Source organism: Sciurus carolinensis, chromosome 7, assembly GCF_902686445.1.
Source record: "Sciurus carolinensis chromosome 7, mSciCar1.2, whole genome shotgun sequence".
Lineage (NCBI taxonomy): Eukaryota > Metazoa > Chordata > Mammalia > Rodentia > Sciuridae > Sciurus > Sciurus carolinensis.
Window position 1 is genome coordinate 39805909 of NC_062219.1, and position 11215 is coordinate 39817123.

At 36.2% G+C, this 11215-nt stretch overlaps 1 pseudogene; it reads right to left on the minus strand.

Annotated features, from left to right (window-relative positions):
* Positions 1–5455: 5455 nt before the first annotated feature.
* LOC124989190 (elongation factor 1-alpha 1-like) lies at positions 5456–10887 on the minus strand (annotated as a pseudogene).
* Between the last annotated feature and the right edge of the window lie 328 nt (positions 10888–11215).

Genomic DNA, 11215 nt, shown 5'->3' on the forward strand with positions numbered 1-11215 from the left:
GAAGGGAAAAAATAACCGAATGAATCAAACAGCATGATCCTATGTAAATTTATGATTACACAAATGGTATGCCTTTACTCCATGTACAAACAGAGAAACAACATGTATCCCATTTGTTTACAATAAAAAAATCATAAAAAAAGAAAATGCAACATATCAAATAAGTAGAATATAGCATTAAATGTTTGCACGAAAAATAAAATTTTCAAATCAGTAATTTAAATTTTTACTTCAAGAAACTAGAAAATGAATAGCAAAATAAGCACAAAGCAAGTAGAACAAAGGAAAGAAAATAAAAAGTAGAAATCACTGTAATTGAAATACAGGATAATACAGAAACTAAATGAAAAAAGCTGGTTTGTAAAAAAGTATATGAAAATGATAAACCACTAACAAGACTAATCAAAATAAGAAATGAAAAACAGAAATCACCAATATCAGAAATGAAACAGAAGATTTTACTACTTATGCTGTAGCTGGTAAGAGAATAAAGAAAGGAACCCTACAATTATGAATTTTATAGTCTGAGTAAAGTTGACCAACTCTTTGAAAAACTCAAATTATCACAACTACAACATGAGAAAAGTTAATTTAAGTAGACTTGAGAAATTGAATTCATACATATAAAACTCTTAAAAAAGGAACAAAAGAAAAAAAAAAATCTCCAAACCCAGATGGCTTCATTGGTGAATCGTGTAACACATTTAGAGAAGAATTAGCATCAATTTCTTACAATGTCTTTCAGAAGACAAGAATATAGTTCCCAATTCATTTTATAAATCAGTATTACTTTGATATCAAAACCATCCAAAAATAGTTTTTAAAAAAGAAAGAAAAAAAAAGAAAAACTAGAAAACTACAGACCAACAGCTCTCATCAACTTGGATGCAGAAATCTTTAGTAAAATGACCGCAAACTGAATCTAACAATATGTAGAACAATCACATATCAAGTGGTAATTGTTGAGGTACACAAGACTATTTTAACATTTCACTCACTCAGTCAACATAATCCACCATATTAATAAGCTAGAGGAGAAAAAATCATATGATCATATCAATTCTTAGAGAAAATAACTTGTTCACATCTAATACCCACTTAGGATTTAAAAAAAACTTAGCTCACTATGAGTGAAAGGAAATTACCTCAACTTGTTAAAGAATGAACAAACAAATAAACCAACACCTAATTTCACACTTAATTTGAAAGACTAAAATAGAGAACAAGGCAAGGATTCTGTTATCTTCCCTTTTAATTCAACAAAGTACTAGAATTCTAGATACAGCAATAAGGCAAGAAAAATAAATAAAATACAAATTAGAAATGAAAAAATAAACAGTCTCTGTTTGAAAAAAAATGATTGTCTACATTAAAAAATGTCAAGGAATCCTCAAAAAAACCCCAAACAAAACCCTCTAAAATTAATGGTACTGGGGATCAAATTCAGAGCCTTGTGCTTGCAAGGCAAGTAATCTACCAACTGAGCTATCTCCCCAGCTTTATGGTGTTTCTTTATACTATTAAGAAAGACTCAGTAACAGAAGTTAAAATCACAAATGTTTGTAAACACACAAAATAAATTAAGAACTTAGGTATATACTTAATGAAATGTGTACAACATCTGTTTTAAAAAATGCAGATGAAAGCAATCAAGAAAGACCTAAACAAATAGACCTATCTTGTTAATGAATTGAAAGGCTTATCACAGTAAAAATATACCTCAATGTGCAGATTCATTATTAATTTCCCAGCAACATAATTTTTAGACATAGACAAATTTATTCTAAAATTTATATGGAAAGGCACAAGGCCTAGAATGAATAGCTGAAATAATCTTTTCAAAGAAAAAAATGTTGGGGGAATAACCCAACTTAATGATAAGATTTATCATTTATAGTCTTCAAGACAGTGAAGTTGGCAGGGAGATGGACATGGATTAATAGAATAAGGTATAGAAACCAGAAATTGGCAATTGGCTCACACAAATATGCTTAATTATTTTTGACAAAAGCACAAAAACAATTCAGTGGCAGAAGGTTAGCTTTTTTTTTTTTTTTTTTTTTTTGGCGGTGCTGGGGATATCGAACCCAGGGCTTTGTGCTTGCAAGGCAAGTACTCTACTGACTGAACTATCTCCCCAGCCCCAAGGATAGCTTTTTGAACAATGGTGGAAACAATGTTCTGGAACAATTGAATATTCATAGACTAAAGAATGAATCGTTACCTAAATCTCATATTGCTTGACAACTCAAAATGAAAATAAACATCAAAGCTAAAACTGTAAAACTAAACGTGCATATATGCAAATGACATATAAAACACACTCAGGATTGAATATAATAATAAGACCAATCTTAAGTATATTAGACAATGTCAGTATCTTTGTTGTGATACTGTTCTGTCATTTTACAAATGCTGATTTTAAGAGAAACTGAGCAAACAGTATATAGGACCTCTCAGTGTTATTTCTTGCAACTGTATCTACAATTATCTCAATAGTTTTCAATTAAAAAATTGATCTTGACTTGGTGAAATCTGTAGTACCAAAGAAACCAAAGAAAAGCAAGAAACTACTCTGTAGAAAGGCTTCTACAATGCAGACCCCCTTGAAACTCTTAGTTAATGAAAATATGCTGTTTTAATACTTTAGAGCTGCTCTAACAAAATACCTTAAACTGGGTGCTTATAAACAAAAGACATTTATTTCTCACAGTTTTGGAGCAAGGCAAGTCCAAGATCAACATGGTGGCAGATTTAGTGTGTGCTCCTGTTGATTGGTTCACAGATGGTGACTTCAAGCTCCTTTTTTTTTTTTTTTTTTGGGTGCTGAGGATCGAACCCAGGGCCTTGTGCTTGCAAGGCAAGCACTCTACCGACTGAGCTATCTCCCCAGCCCCTCAAGCTCTTTTTTCTCATGCTGGAGAACTAGCGATCAAGAATTTCAAGTCACATGAGAAAATGAAGTACTATAAAAGAATGTCAGCAGGTGCAATAAATAAGAGATTTATATCCAACACATTGAAAAAACTTTCAACTTAGCCTGTTTAAAATTTTCTAGGAAATGCTAAGAGGACAAAACAACGTAAATCAAGAATGTTGGAAAATAACCAAATAGAGAAACTATTGAAAAGAATAGACATAAAAGTATATTTAACAAAATGAATTCTGTGAATGGATTAAAATAGCAGATTAGGCATAACTCAAGAGAGATTTAATGACCAGAGAGGTATGAGAAAATTGACCTGGATGCAGAATGGAAAGATGAAAGAGATAGAAAATATAAACGACCAGTAAAGAGATGATGAAGGCTAAAATTAAAGAACAGGAAGAAAATCGTACCCAAGAGACTGATGGAATCCTCTGGATTCAGTTATGGAAGGTGTGAGGGAATTGCGTGTGTGGGTGGGGGGTGGCAATGAGTCTGAGGTTTCTATCTTAGGAGACAGGGGAGTTTGAGGTATCTGCCGAATATTTAAGTGTGATGTCCACGGTTCAGTTGTGTTTATGAGACCAGGTCTCAGGGGAAAGTAACACTTTGAAAGGGCTTTGCTTTTCAGGAAAGCAAACTTAAACCCAGAAAATGGTACAAACTTTCTTGAAGAGGAAAAGTAAAATTCATACCGACAGGTCAGAAGGATTGATTGACAGACAACTAATTCAAACAGTGTGGAGTAGGTGAAGACTGATATTAAGAGTGAAAGCATCTCTTTGGTACAAATTCTTTGTGAGTCGTTGATAAAGAGCAGCACGATGGTTCGGTTACATAAAACTCTGTACATACTGCAACAAATGAGCATTTTACCCTGACACAAAGCTCATTAAAGGGAAATTTTTTGTTAGAGGATAAACAAAATAAGTTAGCTGCTCTAGGAAAGTCACTGTTATAGAAGAACAAAGAGTTCATCACTGGAGTTAATTATATAGATTTCAGGGAGGTGAGAACCACTCAACATAATTTCCTTTTAAATATAGTTCAAAAGGGATGGTATTTGTGCAAATAGTACCTGTTGAGCTTTAATCAGTAGTGAATGAAGGGGATGCATTAACTCATTTATTTATTAATATACTGTGTCCAAGTCAAAAAATTTGCAACTATTATTAAACTGCTTTCGTTTACTATGTTTTCTGTTTTCTAGGACAAAATTGTAATAATGGTAGAGTAACCTCTGACTCAAATCAAAGGGATGGAGATTGTGATGCTTAGATTAGACAAGTTAGTAGAATTGTAGTAGGTTCAATTTGTTTACCAATATGCTAACATTTATGGGGTGTCTAAACCATACTGCAAATAGTGATTAAGCAAATTTTCTATTTCAAAAGATACTTGAGCAGTGAAGGGAAATAATTCAGAATTCTGGCTTTTGTGGTCAAAGACACCTGCTTTGCTGATGTCTAGCTGCATGGTTCTGAGACAGTTAAGAAGTCTCTCCATGCTTTCATGAATAAAAGGGTGACAATAAAAAGACCCATCTCAAAAGAATGATGACTGACTAACTCTAGCCTGCGTGAGGACAGGCTGTGCTCTGCCGAGGTACTTGGGATGTAAAGAAGAGCGCACTCAGGCTCTGCCTAAATCTGAGTCACTCCATTTTGTGAAGCAGTAGTTGGCCATAAGCTACTCCATTTTCAGCTTAAGGGTTGAGGAGGAATGTTGCCACACCCTGCTTGCACAAGTAAACAACCATCCTCTGCCTGGCACAACCATGAGGCATAAACTGATAATAAGAACGAGCACTGTGAACTTATTGAATTGATCAGAAGTACGTGGATGCATGGGCATGTCAAACTCATATTGAAAAATCCAGGCCCATCAGCTTATTAAACACTCCAGATCACCAAATGCTGCAACCTCCTCTCTGGAGACCCAGAAAAGGAGGGACACCCTGAGACCAGGCACGGCGGCACCGTGACCCACTCACCTGGTCACTCGTCAGAAGCCTTGTCCAGGAAAATCACCACAGTGAAGATCCTCTGAATCTCTGTCCCTGACTTCAGCGGAGTGTGGTTTCTTCTGCCCTTGATGATTACACAAGTCCCACTACACTGAGAAACTACCGCCTTCTGGACCTTGGCCTAGAACAAGTACTTGCATTTTGACAGCTCTGTGCCCTGAACAAGTTCTTTGGCAGCTCATAATCTTATCTGACCACCTATGGAGACTCTTTGCAACTATATCTGCTCTCTGCCTTTCCTCTCAGTTCAGCCTCCTGAACCCCTGTGGCTGCCTTAACCCTTTATTAGCCTTTCTGTATAATATTATCTATATCTATAGCCATATATATCTATATCTATATCTATATCTATATCTGAGTTACTTCATTTTGTGACGCATATACATATATATAAATATAAATTCCATTTATATATGGAATTGCCTGACTGATGACTAACAAGTGACCCACAAGTCTTCAGTGGACTGCCACTAATGAAAGTAGAGTAACCCGTGAATTTATTGTTATTCAATACATGCTGACATTATGGCACAAATGTGTTTGGTCCGTGAGTGACACAGCATGCTTGTGACGATGTAACCTTCAATGCCTAGTAGACAGGGTTAAAGAAAAATGTTAGGTTTCATTAGAATTTGACATTTTCTTGCTGCTGTCAATTTATAATCAACCATCAATTCTCTGAATGAGAAAGCTTTGATATGGAGATCTTTTGACTGATAGTTTTCTGTATGCAGTTGGTGTCAAAGCACAGCCTTCAACCATAGAGGTCGTGTAAAATTAGAAAGGAAGAAAGCCACTTATATTTAGCAGCTGTGTCACGGGCACTGCAGAAGGAACTTACACATATGCTCTCTCACTCAGTCTGCCCCAGAGCCTGGCCGGACGGCGGTTATGATCATTTCAGAGTTGAGATATGTCGAATTCTGTGTCACAGATCATTAGTGGCAGAGTCATTTTCAAACCCCCCAGTTCTCCATTTTTACTTTCTTGTAGAAAATGTGATGAAGCCCTCTTATTGATTGAATGGCGACTGACTTTTTCTTCTTTTGATGCTTCAAGCAGTTGGAAGCTGTCCGCGCCCTAATCTCCCTTAACTCCTTCTGTTGTATGTGTAACGATGTTAGAAATAAGTCACAATATAATTATGGTTTGCATAGTTTCCGGTTGATCTCTGATAAGTTACCACTACGTTGGTTATAAAGTCTGAACTGATGAAATTATAGTTAGATGACAGATGCTATTAGAAAGAAATAGCAGGAGTCAGAGCTGACTGTAAGTGAATAAAAGACTGATTCTGTTGAGAATCATAGAACTTGGTCACTTGGACAGTCTTAGGAATATGTCCCTAAATTTTAGCAATAGGGAGAGATCAAGCTAGAAGAAGGGTGTAACAAAAGGAAAAACAGGGCTGGGGTTGTGGCTCAGTGGTCGAGTGCTTGCCTAGCATGTGTGAGGCACTGGGTTCAATTCTTAGCACCACATATAAATAAATGAATAAAATAAAGGCCTATCAATATCTAAAAAATATTTTTTAAAAAAGGAAAAACAACTCCATCCTCTATAAGTTCTCAAAAAAATTTTTGAACACCAAAAATTATATGTTGTTAACTGAGCCCAGAGGCACATGCCTGTAATCCCAGTGACTCAGGAGGCTGAGGCAGGAGGACTGCAGGTTTGAGGCCAGTCTCAGTAACTTTGAAAGGCCCTAAGCAACTTAGGGAGACCCTATTTTAAAATAAAAAATAAAGTCTGAGGGTAGAGCTTAGAGAAAAAGCACCCTGGATTCATTCCCCAGTAGCAAAAAAACATACATTACATGTTGTCATACATTAGGAGAACTTGTACAAATTTTTATATATTTATAAAAATATATATTTTTACATTTAAAAATAAAGGTGTATTGAAAGAAAACATTTTGTTAATATCATTGAAGTTTATATTTCATTAGGAACAAAAGATAAATTATCCCATATTTAAATCCTTGGATGATGGTTCAGAATTTAATTTTTTGCTGTGTTTCTGAATTTATCATATATCTCAGGAGTTTCTGGTTTAGATTTTGCTTATAGTGGAAAAGGTGATATTTAGCATTAAGACCAGAGTTTGAATTCCATTCTTAGAGCTCCCTCTTCTGTTTACTGGTAGGTATGAGAAATCCTTATTTCTGTCCCCAGATTTGAAGATCCGGTCAGAATTTCTATTTCCATAATTAATTTTCTGAAATGTATCACTAATTTTAGTAGCTAGTAATTAACAAGCTTATCTGTGAAGTACAGTGTGGCTGACTAGGAACCATTTGTGTATACCAGCAGTTTCTAAAATGCTTAAATCTAGGAGCCAAGATCATATGTCATGTGAAATACCAGGAACTCCTTGACCACTGTCTCAAAGAGCTCAATGGCTGCGGGTTTGACAGATGAGGAAATTGAAATGCCAAGGGTCAAAGTGATTTCTTTCAAGGTCACATAACTGGTAGAGTCAGGCATTCAGGCTTCCTAACCCCAGTCTGTCCTCTCCTATATGAAAATGATAGAGACAACAGAAGAGTGATAAAAGAGGAGTTTGTGATTCACTTATTCAATTATTCATCTAACAAGCAAAAGGTTAGATCAGTGAATTGTATGCATTTCAAAAATAATTTAAATATAATATAATTTCTAATATCTTAATGGGGAGATAGTTACAAATACTGGTATTGGAAAATCTCTATGTGATATAATTATGTTCACTAAAACCTGTGCTCTTATCCTTTTTTAAAAGTCATAGGAGAAGAAAATAGATATTAATTTTTACATAGTGCCAGCTACATTGCTACGCATTTTATGTATTTTGTTTTTATGAACTGCCACAACAATCTGTTAGCATCAATTTTTTCTTTCTTTTAAAGAATTAGTAGTCTTTATTCTATTTTATTTGTTTTTTGGCAATTTAAAATTTGTTATTTTTAGATATACATGACAATAGTGTATTTTGACATATTATACAAATATGGAGTATAACTTATTCTAATTAGGATCCCATTCTTGTGGTTGAACATGATGTGGACTTTCACTGGTGGTGTATTCATATAAGAACAGAGAAAAGTTATGTCTGATTCATTCTACTGTCTTTTCTATTCCCATCTGCCTCCCTTCCCTTCATTCTCCTTTGTCTAATTCAATGAACTTCTATCCCCCCACACCCCAACCTGTGTGTTAGCATTCATATATCAGAAAGGACATTTGGCCTTTGGCTTTTTGAGATTGGCTTATTTCATTTATCATGACAGTCTCCAATTCCATTCATTTACTTGCAAATACCATAATTTCATTCTTCTTTATGACTGAGTAATATTCCATTGTGTATGTATACACCACATTTTCCTTATCTATTCATCTGTTGAAGGGCACCCTGGCTGATTCCATAGCTTAGCTACTGTGAATTGAGCTGCTATAAACATTGATGTGGTTGTGTCATTGTAGTATGCTGATTTGAAGTCAAATATATATATTTAGATATATAGCAGTCTTTATTTTTAAGAGAAGTTTCAGGTTCACAGCAAGGAAGATGGTATAAAGGGTCCTCATGTACCACTGTCCTTCCTCCATCCACAACTTCCTTCTTATTTACAAAATTGTTACAATCCATGGAGTTGGACTGCCACAACATTACCACCCAGAATCCATAGTTCACCTTAGAGTTCACTCCTGGTGCCTTCCACTCTATGGATTTGGACAAATAGATGATGAGATGTAATCACCATTTTTATGTGATGCTGAGTAGTTTCACTGCCCTAAAAAATACAGGTGCTCCATGTATCCATCCTTCCTTCATCCTTATTGCTGGCAGCTACTGGTCTTTCTATTGTCCTCATAGTTTTTCATTTTCCAGAAAGTTCTATATTTGAATTCATACAGTTTCTAGCCTCTTCAGAAGGGGTTCTTTCACTTAATAGTGTACATTTAAATTGGTTCCATGCTTTTTCATGGTTTGATAACTCATTTCTTTAAATGGTGAATAATATTCCATTGCCTGGATATAACACTTTATCAGTTTCAAAGGACATCTTAGTTGCTTCCAGGTTTAGGCAATTTTAAATAAGGCTGTCATAAACACTCATAAATATGTGTGAACATATTTTCAACCCTTTCGAGTAAATAGCAAGTGGCCCAATTGCTGGATAGTATGGTAAGGGTAGGTTTAGGGTTTGTTTGTTTGTTTTTTCTTGTTAAACTTTAGTTTTAATGGCTCTCAAAATTCTGTGACAAATTTTCAGTCAAGTTGTTTCCATTAAAAAGTACTTATTTAAAAAATCTAATAACTGAAAACTGCCACACACACACACACACACACACACACACACACACACACAAACAAAAACACCCAAATGGTCCATAAAACATTCTCCTTTCCTTCTGAAGATTTCATGATGCATGGTTAACACTAACCAATCTTTTACTATGAAACTGGAATGTCCTATTGGGACAACCAGTTTTGAGATTGTTTTTTCATAATGGATTAAGACTGGGGTGGCAGGTAGTATGGGTAATATTCCATTAACTTTCTGAGCTATTTGGACATCTTGGTGACCTTATTTGGTCCAGTAGTCTTCTTACCATGGCTTTGATGACACCCACAGCAATTGTCTGTCTCATATCACAAGCATCAGAAAGACCTAGAGGAGTAATGTGAGAGAAGTTCTCAACATACATGGCCTGCCTGGAGCTGTATCACCAGACTTCAAGACTTTAGGACCATCTTCCAGCTTCTTACCAGAACGGTGATCCATCTTTCAGCAAACTTGCAGGCAATGTGAGTTGTGTGACAATCCAGTACTGTGGCACTGATGGCCTGGATGGTTCAGAAAAATCACAAAGTAGAGAAACAAGCTGCTTCTATTGGTTGGTCATTTTTGATGTCACCATCAATATTGCCATGATCAACATCTTTTTTTTTTTTGTGGTGCTGGGTATTGAACCCAGGGCTTTGTGCTTGCGAGGCAGGCGCTCTACCAACTGAGCCATATCCCCAGCCCATGATCAACATCTTTGATAGACACATTCTTGACATTAAAGCCCACATTGACCCCAGGAAGAACTTCACTCAAAGCTTCATGATGAATTTCAACTGAGTTGACGTCAGTTGTGACATTGACTGGAGCAAAGTTTCCACTGGGCCCATGGGGACAGTACTAATATCATCAATGTTGTAGACCTCCTGGAAGGACAAATGCAAAGGCTTGTCAGTTGGATGAATTGGTGGTAGGATGAATCCAAAGCTTCAAGCACTATGGTTTCACTGGTACTTCCCTTTTTATGGGTGACTTTCCATCCCTTGAACCAAGCCATATTAGCACTTGGCTCCAGCATATTGTCACCATTCCAACCAGAAATTGGCACAAACGCCATTGTGTAAGAGTTGTAACTGGTTTTCTTAATGTGGGTGCTGACTTCCTTAACCATTTCTTCATCTCTCTTCTGACTCTAGGGTGACTCAGTAGAATTCATTTTGCTAACACCAACAATTGTTTTTTTCACACTGCGTAAGTTAGAAGGGCATGCTCAGGGGTCTGACCATTCTGGGGGATGCCAGCTTCAAATTTACCAACACCAGCAGCACAATCAGGGCGGCACAGTTGACTTGAGATGTGCCTGTAATAAGGTTTCTGATAAAGTCTCCATGGCTGTGGACATCAGTACTAGTCAAATGATACTTGCTGGTCTCAGTTCCCACAGGGAGATGTCAATGGTGACAGTTCAGCTTTCAGTTTATCCAAGACGTAGGCACACTGGAAAGCCCCCTTTCTCGCCTTAGTAGCCTCCTTTAAAATTTTTTCAGTGGTTCTTCTTTTGTTGATCCCACCATATTTGTAGATCAGATGGCCAGTAGTGGTGGACTTGCCTGATTCTACATGTCCAATGACAACAATGTCAATACGATTTTTTTCCTTTCCCATTTTGACTTTGATTTAGTGGTGGTTTTCAAAACACTTGTATTCTGGCTGCAAACTTGTTGACAAAAAGCATATGATTGGTTTTTTGCTTGCATTTGGTGTTTCACCGTTCAAAGTATCCCGATTTGACCAATCTTGCCTATGTCCTTTTAATCACCTGTGTTTTACATGGGCAGGAACCAAGGTCAGAGAAGTTAAATAACTTGCCAAGGTGACCAGTTTGTAAACTATCCAGTACTAGAACTGGAAGAAAATTGTGTCTGACCCTAAAGCTGCCAAACTGGTGTCCATCTGCAACATCTTCAGAATTTTTTGAGGACATTTTTTATCC